At 39.6% G+C, this 22,815-nt stretch overlaps 2 long non-coding RNA genes across 2 annotated transcripts in view; one reads left to right on the forward strand and one right to left on the reverse strand.

The window, feature by feature from the left end:
* Positions 1–22,815, forward strand: part of LOC118501660 — a 145,849-nt gene that overhangs the window by 67,908 nt on the left and 55,126 nt on the right. The gene's annotated exons all lie outside the window — the stretch shown is intronic.
* On the reverse strand, positions 10,936–15,260 carry LOC118501661. Its single transcript, XR_004904295.1, has 3 exons — positions 15,249–15,260; positions 13,330–13,332; positions 10,936–11,896 (listed from the first exon to the last, which is right to left on the reverse strand). It is a non-coding gene; the product is annotated as an uncharacterized LOC118501661 (long non-coding RNA).

Raw genomic sequence — 22,815 nt, forward strand, 5'->3', positions numbered from 1 at the left:
ATGGTTCCAAGGGCGTTCCCTTAGCCTTAGCCTAGGCGGGCGTTACAGCTTCTGATACCAGGCAGGGCAGTTCCCAACAGAGTTGGGGCAGATAGAGAGAACTGAAATAAATTGAAGATGGAAATTAGTCTTTTTATAATGTAATTTGGAAGTAACATCTCATCATTCTATCATATTCTGTGTGTTAGGAGTCAATAAGTCTGGTCCATACTCAAGGGGAACGCATTACACAAGGGCATAGATACCTAGAGTGCCATCTTAGAGGCTTAGAAACCACCACAGTGAGTTTCTTCTGTGCTGTTACCTACATTCTGTGGACTCCCTAGAGGTTGTCATCTCTGCAAAGCATGTCATGGGGATAAGAGAAGGAGAATTAACACAAGGAATAAACATATCTAAACCACATTTTGGTGCTTGGTTTTATCCCCCTGTGAATCTTTCCCCAAACCCACTTAAAGAAAAAGGTTCTGTTCACAGATACTGTAACTACCTACCCAGAATTGATAGCCCAGAGATGCACACATATTGGTCATTTTCACTGCATGATTTGAGAGGAATCAGAGCATCTCCTCTCATAGCTTCTTAAAAGAAGCCATATGATTCTGGGGTATAAAGCATACATTCTCAAGGGGGGTAAAATCACTGCCAAGGGGGCAAAGTTGGTTCTTATGGGGCAAAAAGTTCCTACTCTTTTTATATATAAAGTACAGATGTACATAAACAGATATACCCTATACCTGTAGTAATAAATTCTATGGATACATGATTGGGGGGGGAAATTCCCTCAAAACTTGTTCAGCAGGGTGATAAAGAGAAAAACTTGATGTTTCTTGTAAGCCAGTAAGAAGACTTCAACTAGGGTACAGATTCAGCTGAGGGTGGAGAATGGTGTTACAGAACACAACAAGGGGGGCCTGGGATGATATACTATTATTGAAAGAAGGCCCCGGGTCTGTTATGTCCTCTGCCAGAGGAAAGACGTGTCTCAATGCCAGAGATTCGTGAAAAGGAAAGGAAATGTTTATTTAATGCTATAGTAACTTAAAGTAGTGACCTAATGTCTTCACCAAAATCCCAAAGTCCCTTAAAACACCCACAAACAGACACAGTCCTTCCTTCCTTCCCCCTTTGCCCAGTCCAGAGTACCGTATCTCAGGAAAGGAACTAGGAGTCCATGGCTTAGGCAGTCCTCTGGTTCTTCCCAGTTAGTACTCCCTCTCGACTGGGAGACCTCCCTGGGTTCCCGGCACCCTCGGCTGAGTCACTGGGATCTCTGCTAAAACCAGGTGGTGGTTCCCCCTTCTAAAGCTGTGGGGGTCCCCACTCTGCCAGGCCGCGTGGTTCTCTCCTCAGGGCTGCCGCGTGGTTCTCTTCTCAGGGCTGCGCATGGCTCTCCCCCAGTGGCTGCGCATGGCTCTCCTTCCTAAAGCAGCATGGTTCTCCTCTCAGGGCTGCGCACGGCTCTCCTTCTCAGTGCTGTGCATGGCTCTCCTTCTCAATGGCCGCCAAATCTGGGTTTTAAATCCACGAGGCCAATCTTCCTCTGCAGCCCCATTTCCGACCCCTCCCACACTCGGCTTCACATGCCGGAACTCGTATCCTCCCAGCTTTACTGGGCTGCCATCTTGAGTCTGGGCAGGTGTGGCCCCATGTCCTGGAGCCAATCCTCTCTGAGCTCCCACGCAGGCGCTGTAACTCAGGGGACCGGCCCCCCCACCCCCAGTTACATCTAGGTGGGGAAGTTACTTCTGGGTGGGGAAGTTACTTCCATTCCCCTGGTTTAGAGCTGATCACAGCTACTTAACCTATCTATGCAACCAGCCAAAGGCTATAGATATGTTAAATGACCAACCCAGAGGTTAGCTGCAAGGCTGTTGCTATGCAAAACAGCTCTCAATGGCCCTGCTCCATTTGTCCCTTCCCCCAACCCACACCCTGGGGTGGGGGAATGGAGACATCCCAAAATCTCCTGGACACCTTAAGTTTTGGACCCCATTTCAAATGCCTATTTGGGCCCCCCTCTTGGCTGCACCCTGTAACAATGGGAGGTGAAATTTGAGATTTGGTAGAGTGTAAATGGACTTTCCCAGGCACATACTGAGTTTTGGGTTTACTCCTTGATCTGATTTTACCTAACTTCTACCTTCCAGGGATTCCTTACAGGTTTTGACTCACTGAGAGTTCCTTTCTAGTTATGGGGGCAGAGCTGTGTACAAATTAATTTTAAACATGTTTTCTAATGTTTCTGAGAGATTTGAGGTTGCTGCAGAATGTTGTAGCAAGTATTTGGTTTAACATCTAGAAATGGGAAATGTTAAATATAGACCAAGAAACGATTGGTTCCATTTTCCCTAGCCTTCCCCCTTCTTCCCACTTCTTCTGTTGGACAGAGATAAAGTTTGGGAGCTGAAGTTAAGGACAAGGGAAGGACTAGAAAGTAGGCAGGTGGGTGCAGAATAGAAATGAGTACAGGAGAATGCAGAGGTAAGAACCTTACACAATCAGCCACCATGGGGAGGCTGGTATTGATGTACCTAGTGTACCTGGATTTCAGTTTTATCAGTTTTAAAATGAAGGACTTATTAAAAATAATACTTAAGTTTGATGCCAGTTTCAACAATATATGATCACACGAAATACCACCTCTGTTTTCACAATAAAGTCTTAAAGTTTAGTATGTCTTTGAGTTAAGATTTTGATTCTTCCATTGCAATTCAGATACTCATTAGACCTGAGTTAAGCTGTTAACTTAAAATGATCACCTTCATGTGAACTGCACATCACCACAATATAAGGAAAAAAGACTCCATCTTTGAAGAGTCTTAATGAACTTAAGATAGGGTCTCCAGGACTTGGAAAACTCAGAAGACATATTTAGCATAAACCACAATCTTATCTATTATATTGAACCACATGAAATTTCCATTTTTGTACCTTGAAAATGGTTGAATATTGGCAAACTTATATAGTTCAACCTGGAGTTTAACAACAAGTCATTCTCCTTTAATGAGAAGCAAACATTTTTATTAAATAAAATTTTTATTTTATGACATTCAATAGTTGTCACTGAGGTTTGTTTCCACCATTTTTATTATTTTTCCATCATTTAAACCCTAGCAATTACTGAATTTGAGGTGAAAACAATAGGTAGATATTTATAATGAGTTGGCTTGAAAAAAAGATCAAAGTTATTTTTCTGTTTCTCTGGAGAGGTTGTTTACTATTAGATGTGATAATTTGCTTTCAGTTATATAAGACTATTTCATCTGTGCCATTGTTTTCACATAGAGTTTGCAACAATTCACAATGGAACTAGCCCAGAAAAGTAAGAACTACAGCTTAGTGATTGTGAGCACACTGGCATGGATGAGAATAGAAAGATTCGGGGTGCATTGGCACATCCACTGAGCCTGCTTGGGCCAGGTCTATTATGGGATCCTGAGAAGAAAAGCAGATCCAATTTCTAAACTAGAAAATGAGTAAACAATTTTCTAGGCTGAGGCTGAGGGTTGAAGGGAGAGAGACATAGAAGAAGGAGAAAGAGAAGAGTTAGGAGAATTAGAAATATTAGAAGAACATGGGACTTCCGGCAAGATGGAGGAATAGGTGGACGCACCGTACCTCCTCGCACAACCAAGATTAGAACAACAATAATTTACAACAATAATTTACAGATATAATAATGCCCAGAACCGATAGAGGATTTATCTGAATGGAAGTTGGACAGCCAAGAAGTTGAAGTAGACGCGTTCATCCGGACTGGTAGGAGAAGACGAGCCAGGCAGGCACAGGGCTGACGCGGGTTGGCGGCGCGTGGAGGTCGGGGAAAGTTTGGCGCGAAATCAGCGCAAAATCCATCCGGGGCTCAAAAATGCAGCAGTGATCCCTGAGTACGCAAGCTGCAGCTGGCGGACCCAGAGGGGCAGCGATTGTGGACCAGGGCAGAAGTCACAGACTGGGAGCCCAGAGAAGGGTCTGAGCCCAGGAGAACGGAACTACCGCCATTGTTCCCTCCTGTCCCCGCTTCCGCCCCCACCCCCACATATAACGTCACAATCTAGTGACTGGGGTGCCCAGCCCCGGTGAACACCTAAGGCTCCGCCCCCACCATAACAAGAGCGACCAGACCTGGGGAAAAAAAAAGGAGAGACAGGGAAAAATATGTTTTCAACAGAGCAGATCAGTCCCCCAGGACTCATCCTTTTGAGCGACCAAGAAATAGCCAATCTAACAGATGCGCAGTTCAAAACACTGGTGATCAGAAAGCTCACGGAATTGGTTGACTTTAGGCTCAATTGAGATGAAAGGATGCAGGTTACCATAAAAGAGATGCAGGAAGATATGCGGAGGAGAGCCAATAGTGAAAGGAAGGAATCTGAGTCTCAAAACAATACAGTGGACCAGAAGGAAAATAGAATCAACCAAGCAGGAAAGCGTGATGAAATAAGAATTCAAAAAATTGAGGAAAAGCTTAAGAGCATCTAGGACACCTTTAAACGTTCCAACATCTGAATTATAGGGGTACCAGAATGGGAAGGGGAAAAGCAACAAATTGAGCACATATTTGAACACATAATAAAGGAGAACTTCCCCAATCTGGCAAAGGGAACAGTCTTCCAAGAAATCCAAGAAGCTCAGAGAGCCCCAAAGAAGTTGGACCCAAGAAGAAACACTCCAAGGCACATCATAATTACATTAGCCAAGGTAAAAACGAAGGAGAGAATCCTAGAAGCAGCAAGAGATAAGGGGACAGTCACCTACAAAGGAGTTCCCATCAGACTGTCAGCTGATTTCTCCAAAGAGACCTTACAGGCAAGAAGGGGCTGGAAAGAAATATTCCAAGTCATGAAAGACAAGGACCTACATCCCAGATTGCTCTATCCAGCAAAGCTCTCATTTAGAATGGAAGGACAGATAAAGTGCTTCTCAGATAAGGTCAGGTTAAAGAGTTCATCATCACCAAGCCCTTATTTTATGAAATGCTAAAGGGACTTATCTAAGAAAAGAAGATAAAGAAAAGACATGTATAGTAAAAAGGACAGCAAACTCACAAATATTAACAACCACACCTAAAGCAAAACCAAAAGAAACTAAGTAAACAATTAGAACAGGAACAGAACCACAGAAATGGAGGGCACATGGAGGGTTAGCAGCAGGGGGGTGTGAGGAGGAGAGAGGGGGAAAAGGAATAGAGAATAAGTAGCATAGAATGTAGGTTGAAAATAGATAGTGGGAGGGCAGGAGTGGTACAGGAAATGTAGAAGCTAAAAAACTCATAAGTATGACACATGGACATGAACTAAAGGGGGGAAACATGGGTGGGAGGGGGGAATAGGGTGGAGGGGAGAGAAGGGGGGAAATGGGACAACTGTAATAGCATAATCAATAAAATATATTAAAAAATTAAAATTAAAAAAAAAAGAACATGGAAGAGATGAATGAAGGAGAAAGGAGAACTGAAGAGAATTGGCGAAGAAGAAGAGCACTCCTGGTTTCTAATCCATGATTCCTAGGTTCGTCACTTTAAGAAAGAAGGGAAGTGAATGTTACTTGGTTTTAAATCATGACTTCATTCTCGACCTCCTTCCAAAAGAACTTAATGTGACTGACAGGGAGAGCAAAAAAATCAGAACATTCTAGAGCTGGAGGGGAAGGGGAGAGAGAGAGAGAGAAGAGAGAGAGAGAGAGAGATTACAAAGAAACTTGGACTTTTGGTCTGCTCCCAGTGTCATAAATAGCCCAGTAAAACTGAGTGAGAAAATTAATAGTTAAAAAAAATGGCAAAGCACTCTCTAGATTTGCAGCTCTCATCCTTTACAACCTAACCAGTCTCTTTTGGTATTTATATGTTTCTGTGAATTCTGACCTTTCTGGTAATTAATGTGGGTACACCATATTCTGGAAACAGACTGGAAATGTTTGACATGTAGATTAGGCTGTGTTGACAAATAGTGTGGCCTGTCAAATATTACACAAAACACTGCCACCTGCAGAAAATGAAGCCCTGAGTAGCTAGCTACATCTTGTCTACTGGAGTACACAGACCTAAGTCATTCATAAGGAAAAGCACAGCTGAAAGGAGGACTTGTGTGCCACTTCTCAGGCCTTTTCCTTACTTACACATCCTGTAATCAACAATTCCCAGGACAGCAAAATCAACTATCTTGACCAAGCAAATAAACAAATAAAAGAAAGAAGGAAATAATCCTTCTGGTATTCCTTTTCAAAGACTTTCTCCTATAACAATTTTGTCCTCCCTGGAAGCAAATTCTAAGGCCGAGGATAAGGATATTATTTGTACACAATAATGCTCATTGGCTGAATATATTTTTAGGCTGCCAAAAATATAACAAAGAAGCACGTGGAATTTAGCTTCCCCAGAACTGAATTCAACTGGATGTCAAACTTCTAGTAGGACTTGTAAAAGTTCCATTGCTGTTGGCAACTGCAGTTAGAGCGAAGAAGCAGCTGTAAAAGACATCTTGCCAAAACGTGATTTGGGAAAGGTCATTTTTATTACATGATTTATTTATATTGTTTCCCCATGGTACAAAGAGTTCTGATGTGGACACAGAGCTGAGAGTAGGAGAAATATTGAAAGAAACCCTTAAGGCCCACCAATCACAGGTATCGTATGGGCCAAGGAGAAGTTTGGTATAAATTCCTTAGCTAAAACAGCCTTCAATTCAATGTAGCATTTCTGCATCAATCAAATTGAAAGAAAACTCTAGCATAAGATCAATCTTCTCCCCTATCTTCTGAGGCATCAGTAGTAAGGAACATGATAGAAATAGATCATAGTTTTATAGTCACCAAGGACAATCAAGATATCCTTCTCCTTTCAGAAAAAAAATCAGCTTCATCAAATTTCTGATGGCTTATCTTCTTTACACATTGTGTTGTCATCTTAAAGGGCTTAATTGTTTCCCTGAATTTCTTTTCCTTAAGAGGCATACATTGGTTACATTCAAAACAGGACTACAGTACTTAAGGAAAGTTGAGTATGTTTTTAAATGAAAACAGATGGGCAGTTTGTTTATCTTCACTTGGCTGTATCATTGTGTCCTAAACATATGATGGGATTTTTCATACCAAATTTATGATGGTGACAAGTAGGGTTTATGGGACAAATACTTCTTTGACCATATATTTTATTTAACCTCCCCCTGATGTGGAATCCAAGCTAAATATTGTTTTTTGTTTTTTAAGTTTTTTGTTTAATTATTGTTCCTCTTCATTTACTGTCAGCATGTCCCAGAAACTGTGATCAGGTGCTTGAAAATAAGAACCAAATAGAGTTTTTATTCTTGTCTTCAGTATGTAGCTAGCGTTGTGACTTGCTTAAGCCTCTTGTTTCACTTACTGAAAAGTACTGTAAAGAAAAGAAGCAAAAAGAGCCTAACTGATTGAGAGTAAAGAATATGACTTGGCTAGCAATGGTTCCCCTCAATCCAAACAGTCTCAGGCATCTCCTCTTTTTTTTGTTTTTACAAATGTTTATATAGGTAGCAACTTTCAGTATCCTCTAGCCAATTGTAAGTTATTTGATAGGGCAGATTGTATCACCATATCTTCAAAAGTGGTTCACTGAGGGAATGCATGCAGTAAGGATCATATTCTCTGATAATGTCTGTGGATGTGTTTGACTGATTTGCCTCTTAGATGATGACTTCTGATATCTCCATGGAATTCCATTTGAGAGAGGTTTAAAAATTAAACATCACAAACATTCAGCAAAGCTCTCTGGAAGTTCGGCTCCAAGTGACAATCTCTTTCTCTGTACCTTTCCTTAAAGAAGCCATTGTTTGAATTGGAATTAAAAAAAGAGTGAAGTTAAATAGCAATACTGTGTGGAACAATTCCTTTAAATGTTTAATTTAAATATTCTGCAAAAACATGTTGCCCTGGCAAAGCCACTGTTAGTGGCCAAGGTGATTTCCTCATAGCATCTCTCTACTTCAGGTGCATTTATTAGTTTCCAAACAACACAGGGCCGCTACAGAACTGATCTTCATTAAGTCCATTTTGTTCTTCTTTGGCTCAGTATCAGAAAAGAGAAGCCCAAATCACACACACAAAAGTTCCTTTCAAAATTAGGAAGACCACCCCAATAACTGGAATAGAGATAATAATTTAGGAGAGGCAAAGCTATTCAGGGAAAAAGTTACACAAAACTTGATGTAGAGCATAAAGATTACTGTGAGCCCCTTTAAAGGCATACTAATTGTCCCACCTAGCCCACCTAAACAGAAACAAAACAAGCAATGTAATAGACAACCTCAAAGACGAATGAGAAAATTGTTTAGATTACTGAAGGAACAGTTTGTAAAACAAGTTAGAAAGTCAAAACTGCGGTCAGTTCTAGGGGTTGTGAGTTGGCCATTTGATTGAGCAGACCACCTTCAATTGAACCCCTTGTGGTAATTCAATAACTAGGTCACATCGGACCAAGTCCAAACAAAGCCAGGAGAGGTCTGATATGGATTCTTCCTTATAGTAGGTAATGAGATTTCCCTCCTGTATTCTAAGCATAAGATATAGTATCCAATTCACTAGAGAAGTCACTAACTAATGAACATATAAAAATAATAAAACATAGTTAACATTTCTTACAAGTCTCAGTAACCCATGCTTTGAAGGGAGCTATTAGCACCCTAATTTTGCAAATATGAATATATATGCCTAGAGAAGCACAAACAACTACTTAGCTGGTAACATTCAGAGCTGGGAATGGAAGTCAAGACTTTAGTGAGTTGTGAGCAAATCTGTACAGCTCAACACACAGATTACAGTCATGTTTTCAATACTTACTAGTTGAATAACCACAAGTAAGTCACTTAAGTTTTCTAAGTCTTAGTTACTTCATCTTTACTAGGGGGGAAACTGCTACTAAATCAATGTCATGAACATTAAAAGATATACACTGGCTGGCTCATAGTAAGCCCTCAACAAAACTTAGATCTGCAGAAAAAGAAAATGAGATAACACAAAGCTGATTGTGAAAGTTTCCTTTAGTGTGGTCAAGGGGATATACTCAAACCACTGAATGTTCAACTCAATCTCTATCCTACAAAAAAGTAAATTATGATGAAAACTCAAGTGGAAAATAGTGAATTACAGGCATAGTATAGCATAAAATATTTTTAAAAATATGTGATTCATTATGTTTACTGTGATTAATAAGGTGGGAAGGCGAACACACACTTCAGAAAGCTTTTGGACAACAGCTGTGAGATACAAGCCCATTTCTAATTAGCCTTTAGTTAGCTTAACTGTGGATATTCTGGTTTGTATATTTCTATAAGCCTTTTTAAAATACAGGGTTCTTAAAAATAACTAAAAGAGTAAAATTTCAAGACTATTTGAAGCAATTGGCATACCTCTTTTTAACTTTCTTTTTCTGGATCCTCTTCTGATTTATAGGCAAAGTTTACCTCACCTTCTAGTAAAGGCATCAGTTACTGGGGGGAATAAAAAAGATGGAAAGAGTAAAGAAAGTATAGAGTTATAGGAGTTTACAGAGTTTGGCAAAGTGATTCCAAACTCTGAATTCTAATGCCTTAAACTCACTTCAGACACAGGCTTCTGGCAATCCCAGGACAGGCTATTGGCAGGCAAGTTTCAGTACAAAACAAGTCAAATGTACCTGAAAGGGAGTTGAAGGAGGGATTAACTCCATCTCTGGATAGTTAAAGTCCTTAGGAGTTAGCAATGAAGTGCTTTTAATTTAAGAGAGGTAAAAATGGTCTGATATAGCATGTAGTGCATAAGCAGTACATTTTTCTAAGACAAAATCAACTTATTTGTCCCCTTCTTAGTAAGGTATACCTGGGACTAGTAGATGCTCTTGCTCTCTCACTCACTCTCTCAAAATCACGGTCATTTCATAAATAGCTTTACCAAAATAAATCAACCAAAGTCTCTCATATCACCTTATCATAGAGACATGATTTTTTTTAAGGTTACATGAACCTATTTCCTTTAGGTGAGATCTCTTTGGGAACTTTATTGATAACCAGTGACTTAGAGACCTGTTTACCCTAGAATCTCTTTACCAGAAGCCTTTCCCAACCATTAAGAATATTAAGTTTAACATTTTAGAACAGTTTGTTCTGGATTGTCTGAGACGGAGCAAAGGGATGAGAACCATTTTCAAGGGCTTTTCTCGTGACATTTACTCCTTGGCTCTGTGGGAGAACACGTCAGTTCCCTCAGTCCACAGCTGCAAGTACGTCCATCCCAACCGCAGTGCCGAGGAACTGCGTGCTCCAAGGGGCCATCAGTCTGACAGGAGCACTGGACAGCAGCCATCAGTGGGTAAACAGATCATTCCCTTGCTCCTCACAGCAAAGAAAGAAAAATAAAGAGTGATGGAGGGAAGTGTAAAAGAGACAAAGTTGTTAAGAAAAATGCCCCCAAAACTCAAAAATAAAGCAAAAAGATTACTGTGAGTCCTCTCAAAGTCATAGTAACTCTTCTAAATAGCCCACCTAAGGGTCATTTGATACTCTCCAATATAGTCCACTAGCCACATATGGCTCTTTAGAGTTAACTCTGAATTAAAATTAAATAAAGTTAAAAAGTCAGTTCTTCAGTCACTCTTGCTGCATTCTAAGTGTTCAGTGGCTACATGAGGCCTGCAGGCTCCATATTAGCACAAATAAAGAACACTGCTCTTATATAGGAAGTTTGATTGGACAGTTGTCCTAAGAAAATGTAACTTTGCCTTAAAATTTAGTATAAATTAGAGCTCAGACTTTATTAATGCCAACTGGGAGTAGACTAGAAAACTTAAACTAGTTCTTATAACCTAGAGATTCAAGTAACTTTTTTTTTTTGTCTGTAAGGAAAGATAATTCCTTGGGTTATGGTTTTATTGCCCTGAAGAAAATTAATCAGTTTTGTATCAAGTTTGCAATCTTGTTCCAGCATCTCTAACTGACTAAATACACCTCTTTTGAACCAATTTTGTCATCCTGTTGTGTACCTTATTACTGAGTTAGGGGAAATCCTTGACATACCCACTATATATTTGAGAGTGTGTATTATATTTCTAACTTTTAAAGAGTTATACTCCAACAAAGGGATTGGACACGTGCACCCAGTAAGAATATGATTTAAGTGGGGTCTAAATTAAATATTGGACAGATTTTTTTGGCAAAATTTATGTACATGCTTCTGAGCTTTTTCAACCACACAACATAGAGATTAAGAGTCCAAGCTTTGAAAATTTGATCAATGTCCATACACACTACTACCAGGCTCATATACAAGAAGAAACTAGCAACAAAATAGAAAAGTTGAGGAAGATGGAAACTTTTTTCTTCTAACTTTGTATAATACTATAGGGTTTCATTTTCAAAATTAATGAACATATAGAGCTATATAATTAAAACTAAAGCAAATGTTGCATATATAGGGAGGAGATTTAGTACTTAGTATTGTTAGCATTTTACCATTTACTAGCTGTGTGATTGATCTTGAGCAAGTTATCCAATTTCTCAGTCTCCTCATCTGTACAATGGAAGTCATAACAAGTAGATCATAGGGCTAGTGTGATAACTAAATTAGATAATGTCTAGCATGTACTAAGAGCTCTCTGGATAAATGTGAGCTGTTACAGTTATCTCTCCTAGGAATACAGGGTCATTCCATAAAGTTACTCATTGAGAAAGTAACATTTAATGTCTCCCATCTGATTTTGAAAAATCATGTTAATTCTGCATATTTAATTTTAATTTGAACATAATTCCTCTCACATTCTTCCAATAAAGATGCTGCACATTTATCTTGACTTTGCCTATTCTTGGTAAGCTCAGTGTATCATCAGAAGCACACATATCCCCAGTGGGAAAACATGGCATCTGTGATAGATAATGGGCTGTGGGTTCATTTTCTAGTAGGAAAAGCCTTTAAACCTAATTCTAGTTGACTTCTCAGGAATCAAGAGTATTAGAAAAAATATATACATACTCACACAAACACACGCACATCACTAACACCAACACTACCCAGAAACCTACCATAACTTGGAATTTGGGTGTTTTTGGTAGAGGTAAAAACAAATGTCATGCATGACATTCACACCAGCCCCCTTCCACCGCTGTCCCAACCTGTCCTTACTTCATTCATTCTCTCTTTCTTCTAACAAAATGCATACATTCTAAAACAATTTACCTATTAGAACAGAGAGAACCCCAGAGACAGGAAATTCAAAACCAAACACATCAGCAACAAAGAACAAATAGAGTCAAAACTCTAAGAGAGAGTCAAAACCCAAAGCAGCCCAGAGAGTCTTCCTGGGAGCATGGAGATCCTTTCTTCTTCCCCATCCCCCAGGGTACAAGAACCAAGGTTCTGCTTTGCTGCTGTGGCAAGTGTAGTGTGAAGATATGTTTATGTATGCCTGTGGATTCCTCAGGGAAAAGCAAGGAGAGGAGGAGACATAGATAGTATCTTTCAAACCCATGACAATTAATGCTAAAGATATCTGTAGCAAGTATTAAGTGAAAAAGAGCTTTTACTATAATAGTTTACTTGTCCATATTTATCCAGTACCCTCAAAGGATCATTTAATATTATTTTTTAAATATATTTTATTTATTATCCTATTACAGTTGTCTGATTTCCCCCTTCACTCCCCTCTACCCTGCACACCCTCTCCCACCCACATTCCCCCCCTTTAGTTCATGTCCATGTGTCATAAGTTCTTTAGCTTCTACATTTCCCATACTATTCTTGCCCTCCCCCTGTCTGTTTTCTACCTACCATCTATGCTACTTATTCTCCATACCTTTTCCCCCTCTCTCCTCCTCCCACTCCCTTGTTGGTAACTCTCCATGTGATCTCCATGTGTTCTGTCCCTGTTCTAGTTGTTTGCTTAATTTCTTTTGTTTTTGTTTTAGGTGTTGTTAATAATTGTGAGTTTGCTGTCCTTTTACTATACATGTTTTTTTTATCTTCTTTTTCTTAGATGAGTCCCTTTGACATTTCATAAAATAAGGTCTTGGTGATGATGAACTCCTTTAACCTGACCTTATTTGAGAAGCACTTTATCTGCCCTTCCATTCTAAATGAAAGCTTTGCTGGATAGAGCAATCTGGGATGTAGGTCCTTGTCTTTCATGACTTGGAATATTTCTTTCCAGCCCCTTCTTGCCTGTAAGGTCTCTTTGGAGAAATCAGCTGACAGTCTGATGGGAACTCCTTTGTAGGTTACTATTCCCTTATCTCTTGCTGCTTCTAGGATTCTCTCCTTCATTTTTACCTTGGCTAATGTAATTATGATGTGCCTTGGTGTGTTCCTCCTTGGGTCCAACTTCTCTGGGACTCTCTGAGCTTCCTGGACTTCCTGGAAGTCCATTTCCTTTGCCAGAATGGGGAAGTTCTCCTTTATTATTTGTTCAAATACATGTTCAATCTGTTGCTCTTCCTCTTCTCCTTCTGGTACCTCTATAATTTGGATGTTGGAACTTTTAAAGATGTCCTGGAGGTTCCTAAGCCCCTCCTCATTTTTTTGAATTCTTATTTGTTCATTCTTTTCTGGGTGGTTGTGTCTTTCTTCCTTCTAGTCCACTCCATTGATGTGAGACCCAGCTTTCTTTCCATCAGTATTGGTTCTCTGAGTGTTTTTCTTCATTTCACTTATTGTAGCCTACATTTGTTCATCTAATTTGCAACAAAAATCAACCAATGCTGTGAGCTTCCTGATCACCAATATTTTGAACTGTGCATCTGATAGGTTGACTATCTCTCGGTCACTTAAAAGAATGGGTTCTGGGGCTTTTATTTGGTCTTCTGTTCAAGCCATCTCTCTCTCTCTCTCTCTCTCTCTCTCTCTCTCTTTTTGGTCTGGTTGCACCTGTTACAGGGAGGGGCAGAGCCTTAGGTGTTCACCAGGGCTGGGCACCCCAGTTGCTGGGTTGTGACATTTATGTGGGGGCAGGGTGGAGAGGGAACAATGGTGCTTGCTCCATTCTCCTTGGGACCTCAGTCCCTTCTGCTACTTCCCCTGAGCAAACTGGTCCCCTCTGGTGCCAATTCCTGTGTGGATGGGCTTGTGCACCCCATGGGACCCTCCAAGAACCTCTCCTGTGAGGCTGGGTGTCTCTCCATGCACCTCAACTCCCACAGGTGTCCTCAATCAGTGTCCCGAGGCTGTATTTCCCAGTACTGGGATCCTGGGTTGTGCACAGTGATTTGCTTCACAATTGCCACCTCACTGGGATGGCCAGTTTCCACCCCTTGGCTGGGGTCTGCCAGCTGCCCATTGCACACTCAAGATCCACCTGTGGTCTTATGCGCCTCAGGTGCCTTATGCCCCTGGATGCCTTACCCGCTGGTCCCAATGCTCTCTGCTCTTCGCGCTGCAACTACGCCCAGCTGCCTGACTCCACCCCCCCCACCAGTCTGGATGAAAGAGTCAATTTCAACTTCTTCATTGTCCTACTTTCATTCAGATCCATTTTCTATCAGTTCTGGTTGTTATTCTGTTTCTAAATTGTTGTCGTCCCTATCCTGGGTGTGTGAAGAGGCACAGTGTGTCCACCTATGCCTCCATCTTGGGCGGAAGTCATTTAATATTATTTGTATTAATATTCAGTATTAATAAAAATAATATTTAATATTATTACTTAAAGAATCACTTTCTTTGGAATTAAATAAGCTTCGGCTCTTGCTGGTGTGGATCAGTGGATTGAGTGCCAGCCTGTGAACCAAAGGGTTGCCAGTTCAATTCCCAGTCAAGTCACATGCCTGGGTTGCAGGCCAAGTCCCCCATAGGAGGCATGCAAGAGGCAACCGCACATTGATGTTTCTTTTCCTGTCTCTCCCTCCCATCCCCTCTCTCTAAAATAAATAAATAAATAAATAAATAAATAAATAAAATCTTAAAAAAAAAGCTTTGGCTGTTAAGTGGATTCTGTCCCCTGCAGCCTATTATTTTGAGAAACCTGTTCAGTGTCCACCTCCCAGGGTTCTTTATGTACAGTGCTTGACATAGTACATGGGAAAATGGAAAGCACTCAGGGAATGTTGGCTCCCATTTTGATCACTACTGATCAAATTCTGAGATCCTCATCAGGAGGCCAATTCTTAGTATTTCTTAGGTTTATTAAAGAAAAGTCAGTTATATGGGTTATCAGGATCCTGGCAATAAACAGGATGTACCAGCATCTCCAAAGATGGTTGTAATGATAGGGTGTCGATGAAGGGAGGTGTGAGTATGGGAAACAAGAAGCGGTGAGACACCAGAGACTAGTAAACATAATAATCACAACCATTGCTATGGGCTGAACGCTCTGTCCCCCAAAATTAAGATGTTAAAATTCTAAACCCCAGTGTGATAGAATCAGGAAGAGACATTTAGCAGGTGATTAGGGTCATGAAGGTGGAGCCCTCATAAACTAGATTAATGTTGTTATATGAGGAGTAAGGAGAGCTTGCTTCTCCTCTGCTCTTCACTGTATGACATATAATCAGAAAAGGGCCATCTGAAAACCAAGAAGTGTTCCCTTACCAGACGCCACGTCTGCCAGTGCCTTGATCTTGGACTTACCAGCATCCAGCTTTCTATTTTAGGCCACCCAGTCTATGTTAATTTGCTATAGTAGCATGAGCTAAGACAACCGTCCCTTGAGCTGAAGAGACGAGTAGAAGTTTTAGTCACTGCCAGACAGGAGGTGACAAAACAATAAGAGAGGAGGGCAGAAATACTCTGACTTCTCTTTCTCCTGCCCTCTGATCTCCCCAAATCACTCTCTAGCTGAACCCAACTTTAAGCTAGCTGGTCACAGAGCCCCCAGATGCTGCCTACAGGGTCAGCCTCCTGGGCTGTGGAAATGGGTCAACAATAACTCTGGGGGGGAGAAAAACAAAGAATAACTAGGTTTAAAGAACCTGGATTCAAATATATGATTAATTTGCCTATTCACTCCTTATGTTTGAAACTCACTCTCTACAGGAGGCCGATCCCAGTCTTCTGTTGTAGTTCGGGCAACTTTCTTCCTTTCGTTAGTAAAGGCTGCCATTAAAACAACAACCTAAGCAAATCAGAGGATATCCAGAGACAACTTCTGGCACTTAATTTCAAAGCTCCAGCTCTTTGAACAGCATTAAAGTCTGTTTCTCATATAAGGCAAATTAGTTAATTTCAAGTGTGCTTTTTGAATATCAATGGACCACCCAAATATTTACTTATTTTAGGCCATCCTCCTAGCATGTTAAAAGAATTAATTAGCTTTAAGAGGAATAAGGGGTGGTGTTTGTGCATATAAAGTGGCTAAAGTAAGGGCCAGTTTCATATTAAACAACATTAATTATTAATTTCACAAAGGAGAAAAATTTACCTATGATAGAAAACCCCTAGGGTGATGTTCTTTTCTACAAACTTGCTTCTAAGTCAAATAACATCCCAAACACTCCTTTTATTCAACCTCTCTTGCTGGAAATGAGAAAAGGCTATGGAAAGAAAAACAACTGGATGCTTTATAGTTACACCATTTCTTAGAGGTTGGTATATGCAAGTTCCCCTCAGCCAGGAGGTCAGATCCAGAAGAACTGTCTGGGAAAAATCCCCTGCTTCTCTAACAAATGTAAAACTTTGGATAAAAGTTAGTATGAGGTTTGCTCCAGGCTGGGGATTTCAGAGCCTAGCTTAGGAGTTCCCCTAAGGAGGTGGCTAACACCTGGCTGAGTTTCCAAGTCCCTTTGCCCTCTTTCTGCCCCCCAAGAACTTTCTGGAGGCAGAACAATCATTGTCCAAACTCAACTCACAGTTGGCCACCAAGAGAAAAGTCTATTGTTCTGCCAGCTGAAAAGCTTTAGATTCTCAACAGCAGACTCAAGGCATGTCCCAGGAACTCAAGGAAAAAGAGGATCCAAAGAATATATTTTTAGTTTCTAGAAAACAAGCACCTTGTTTATTTATCCTAACAAAGTTGGAGATCTGAATCTATTTACTCTATTGGTCTGAATAAAATTGGGCTTCCTACCCCTCTCAAAGTATTATGAAATCATAGCAATGGTATTAAACTTTTCTCCTTGTTCTGGTTTTAATAAATTGGAAAGTTTAGTATGTAGCCCATTTTTGAGAACCCTTATGTATGCACCCGGTCTTCTGAGGGCACAGTGTTGTTAAAAATTCTCAGAGTTGCACCTATCTACCTAGAGTCACCAAAGAAGCCTTGGGGAGGAATACTCACTAACAAAGATCTTCCCTGTTACTTGCTGGCATGGTCTGAAATTCAGCTTTTAGAGATATATTCCTTTGGATCTTTCAACTCTCTTGTTTTCTAAGAGACCCATGTTTGAGTGTAAATACCACTAAGAAAAGATACTCTTGAAACTGTTGAGATCCTTAACAGTTTGGGGAAATATGGTACAGAGCAGTACGGCATTCCCACATCTTGAAAAGAGGAGTTGAAAGAGTGAGAAAAATACTTGAACCTAACTCGTAACTTTTCTGAAGTGTTATCATTCCTGTAAACATTTCTTTCAAGAGAGACACTTAAGGTTTAGAAGATTCCACTTACTAGGTGTGACCTTTGGCTTCTTTAACTTTTTAAGCCTCAGTTTCACCATCAGTAAAATAGGATGATAATAATTACTTTATTAAAGTTTTGTGAGAATTAGATAATGTGTATAAGTACCACTCAGGTGGTGCTTGGCATGTAGTAAGTATTCAGTAAGTACAATGTGATGATGACAAGGATGATGATGACAATCCCATCTGCTCCCTACAAACAGATAAATAAGAAAGAACATTTAAATATGTATTAAGGAGGAAAAATGAGGAAGAAGCAGTTGATCATAACTTTTCCCTCTTGCACTCCTCTGTCCCTTGCTGGGAATATGGAAGCTTTAGAAAACAACTGCTGTAACTTTTCCTCTCTCCAACTAACTGTTTATAACTTTAATAATATGGCTCTGTAGATATTTTTGTGCCTTCTAGCCTGCCTGAAATTTAACTAGCCTGATAGAAACCTCTATCACACTACATTGCCTCCTGTACTGATGGATTAGTTAGGGAAGGTACTGAAAAACAAAACAAAACAAAACAAAAAGGAGTAGATTTGGGGTCAAATTAAGGTATGAAGGTTTTAGTTTGATGAAAATCCTCATTTACTTAGCAATAGCATTTGCAATGGAAGGAAAATGTGTGGATAAGGGTTTAATCCTTATGAAGAGGGCTCTACTTTATATTATGAAAATTATTTCAAGGGCATATGTTCCCTATTTATTGACCCAGTGGTGTGAGTCTCTGGTGGTATGTTCAGCATCTTAAAAAATAAAGCCCATTTCATTAAGCAAGTAATGATATTCACTATGGGCATATAAAGTCATCTATGAAAAAAATAAGGATAGAGAAAAAACAGGTGCAGAACTGAGCTCTGATGTTCACTAACCTGCCAACTTTGCAGTTACCAGTGGGGCACTGGAGCTTCCTGGATTTCCTGCCATTTTCATCTAGTCTAGTCTAGGTAAGGACAATGCCCCTTGTTTAAGCTCAATGCAGGATTTTGTCAGTTGGGCCCTAATGCAACACTCTGGGACCACCATGTCTTGAAGATTGTCTGAACAGGTCTCTAGAGACTTGAGATCCAGAATGGGACACTGGACCATGGCAGCTCATATCTGTTTTCTCATATCCTTCACCTGTGAATTTTAAGATCCACCTTTCAGGCTCCTCTTCACTCAAATTCAAATGAAGCCACTCTTGGCTCCTCCTGTAGATTAAATATTTGAGACATATTAGAAAATCCTTTAGGCTCATCTAAGATTCCAATGTATATGGATCTTCAAGACTGCCAATTGCCACATCCATATCACCTGGGAACAGAACTTTCCTATACACTCTGTATACAAAGACCAGCAAATTTGCAGCCAACAATGCTCACTTGGTCAGATGTTATTAATGTTAATGACACCCTCCATCCTATCTCCCAATTCTAGCAATGAAGGTATAAAATCAAGTAAATGTCAAGTATCTTCTTAGAAGGGGTTTAAAGTTGTTTACAAATAGGGAGACTATTTTATTCCTATCATCCCCAAATCATTATTAATAATACCTCCCTTACCCTTAGAAGTATCACAATTTCAGTAATAAAATATATAATGTTTTTAGAAGAGTCATCATCACGGAGATTACTTGAGAAACAACATTATCTCCCATTTTAGTTTAGGCAAAGACTGTGTTACTATAGCAAGGAGATCCCCAAAATACAGTGGATTTTGGGGACTACAGACTACAGAGTACAGAATACAGACTACAGAGATTTCTTTGTTTCCAATTAAACAGTCCTGAAATGAACAGTCAGGTGGGCAGAGTCTCTTCCATGGGACCATTCAGGAACCAAAGTTCCTTCCATATTGTTGCTCCATCACTTTTTAGGGGCTAAATTTGCAAACATCTTTGAATCTGGGTTATAGTTTTTGTTCCAGCTCATAGAAAATGAAAGAGGGGGTATGAAAAAGGGCATGCCTAAAGGTTTAAGGCCCAGAACTAAAGGCAGCACACAGCATTTCTGCTTCCATTTCTATTGGCAAGAACCTAAGTATATGGTCATGCCTAGTGTCCTAGTCTAAGTTCCTTTGAAAGCAAAGCCTGGGGTAAAGGCCTTTGTGTTATTTTACTAGGGAGTACAATACCAAGAAGCATAGGTGAATAGGAAGTAGAATGCAGCAAGGAAGGAGTGAAAGCAAATATGAGCATGTATTACTGAGTTAGATAGCTCTTGGTATCAAGTGTGACCAATTGCTCTTATGGGACCATCTTTTGGCAGGTCATGTGAACTGTTGGAGAGTTATTCACTTGTTTCTATTTTCCATTGATAAAAGTTTCAGAGGTATTGAATCCCCTAAAGTTTTAGGTACTTCTTTCTTCCTTCCTTTATTCCTTCTATCCATCCATCCAACATTCTATACTGTATAGTACTATGGGTTTAGAACAATGAATACAGTTGTGCAACCACAACCATAAAGACAAGAAATTGTTCATCACCTCAAAAAGTTTCTTTTTTACCTATTTGTACCCAACCCCTCCTCTCATTTCATCCTCTAGCAACCATTGGTCTTCATTCCATGCCCGTCTTTTGCCTTTTGCAGAATGTCACATGAATGGAATTATATTGTATGTAGGCTTCTGATTCTTTCTTATTTCACTTCACATAATGTATCTGATGTTCATCCTTGTTGCTTTCTGTACCAACCCATCCTTTTTTATTGTTGGGAAATATTCCATAATACAAATGTAGCAGTATAATAATCCATTCACCAGTTGAAAGACATGTAGTTTGCTTCTAGTTTTGTATCCTTACGAAGAAAGATGGTGTAAATATTCACATACATGTTTCTACATGAGTAGATTTTATTTCTTTTGTAAAGCCCACAACAATTTTTTGACTTGGACTTTAATGTCACCATAATACAAATTAGAAAACTGGGTCTCAGGGAAATTAAATAACTGACCCAGTGGCACATAGGTAATTGAATGGTGGAACCCAGGTGTCTGTCTCAAGCTCCTGGTCTTGAGAAAAAGACACATAAGCAAATAATTACATTACACATAAACATACACATGTACAATAAGTTGTATAATAGAAAAATAAGTGTCAAGAAAATACACTGGAATCAGAAAAATGTGCCTAATCCTTTTCCCTCAGATGATCGTGGAAGCATCTAGGGTGGGCCTAAAATTCTACATCTTAAAGCATAAGCAGGTGTTCTCTAAGCACGCAAGATGGTAGAACAGCTATAATGCCAAGTTCACAGGGACAGGGGCTTGGTCAGTTTTGTAGCTGGTGCCTCACAAGTAGCTGGAACAGTATCTTATATATAATTGGCACTGAATACATATTTCTTGAATGAATGAATGAATTTCAAAGGGTACGGCATATGTAAGGGTAGGGCACCTGGTTTGCATTGACTTTTTTTGCCTGGTACATGACCTCTCCTTCAGTTGCGAGAAACATTTCCCAGCTGCTTCTTGGCATGATTTTTAAATTTTCAGTGGTTTAGTGGCCACACCCAACACCCTGAGGCTTGGGGTCCAAGAGCCTTTATCTCTAACAAGCCTCTTTCTAGAAGCCTGGCTTTGACCTCTGTGAGCTGCCCCAATGTGCAAACTAAACAGAGATGTAAACCTTGGAAGCAAGCTTATCTTCTGGTGTCCTGCCAACTTCTCGAATGTCATGGATTCTGTTCCTTGTCCCTTAGGCACCAGCTCAGGTTCTGACCAAAGAAGGCTAAAGTGGCAGGTCCCAAGGGGAGAGAAAGTGGAAAGGCAAGCTGCTGTTCAGAAGTGAAAGACAAATAGCATATGATCTCACCTTTAACAGGAACCTAAACAACAAAACAAAGAAACAAGCAAAATATAACCAAAGACACTGAAATAGAGAACAGTCTGACAAAGTTCAGAGGGGAGAGGAGAGGGAATTTCAGGGGAAAAGGGGAACAGTTTACAGGAAGAAGTATAAAGGACACATGGATAAAAACTAGGGGTGGGTGGAAATGGGAGGGAGGAGGGGAGGGTTGGGTGAATGGGTTGGGATGGGAGTAAAAGATAGAAAATTGTACTGCAACAACAATTAAAATAAAAAATATTTTAAAAAGAAGTGTTCAGAAGCTCGACAATAGTGGATTCAAGCAGGTACACAAGGTGTCAGAAAGGCAGGTGGAAAGGCTGTCCTCCTTTTTCTCCCCATTTTTACAAAAGTACTACTTTTATTACAGAAGTGTTGAAAACATTGTAAATCAAAAAAAGAGTCTGAAATTACACTAATTCCGACATTGAAAGAGTACCAGTTAACACATCAGTAGAAACACTTTTGTTTTCTAGGGTAATACACAGTCACACACAATGGAATGATACTAGTAGCCTGTCTTATATAATGGAGTATCAGAAACATTTTGCACCATCACTAATTATTTGTATACCAATTTATTTTTTTTAAATGTTTATTTATTGATTTTAGAGAAAGAGAAGGAGGGGGAAGAGAGAGAAACAGAAAGAGACAGAGAAATATCAATTTGTTGTTCCACTTATTTATTTATTCATTGGTTGCTTCTTGTATGTGCCCTGATCAGGGATCAAACCCACAACCTTGGCACAAGAAGATGACACTCTAACCAACTGAGCTACCTGGCCAAGGCAACCAATTTATTTTAAATAGTTGCATTTTGTTCAAAATTTGATTTAACAAATTGTCAGAATACATTTTTGTTTAAATAGTTTTATCCTTTTCAAAAAATATTGTCACTTGGTGCTTAAGAGAATGTGCTTTGTATAGGCTTAAATATTGTCTTCTGGAACTTTCTGGTTTCATAACCTTGGGCAAGGAACCTAATTTTGTTGCCTTATCAGTAAAATGAGGATGATAATAGTACCTATTTCACAGGTTTGTTGCAAGGAACCAATGAGTTGATTCAAGTGAAATACAGGGGTTGGCAAAAGTAGGTTTATGTTTGTGAGCTCACGAAACATGCAGTTTATTCTTGTATTATTATTATTATTAATTATTGTATTATTTATTTGTATTACAACTGTAAACCTACCTTTGCCCACAGCTGTACTTGGCATGGCATCCACCACACAGGAAACTCTCCATACATATGAGCTAATAATTATTAGTATAAAAATACAAACAGTATAGAAAAACATAGTTTAAAAATCACCTGCAATCCTAGCACCCAAAGAGAATCAATGTTAATTATGTCATATTATATTGTGCTCCTTTAATCAATATATCACAGGTATAAATATACCCTGCCAAGTAGTATTACTCTGTAGTTTATATCATCTTTTTTTTTCATGACTGAA

This window comes from Phyllostomus discolor, chromosome 7, assembly GCF_004126475.2.
Source record: "Phyllostomus discolor isolate MPI-MPIP mPhyDis1 chromosome 7, mPhyDis1.pri.v3, whole genome shotgun sequence".
Taxonomy (NCBI): Eukaryota; Metazoa; Chordata; class Mammalia; order Chiroptera; family Phyllostomidae; genus Phyllostomus; species Phyllostomus discolor.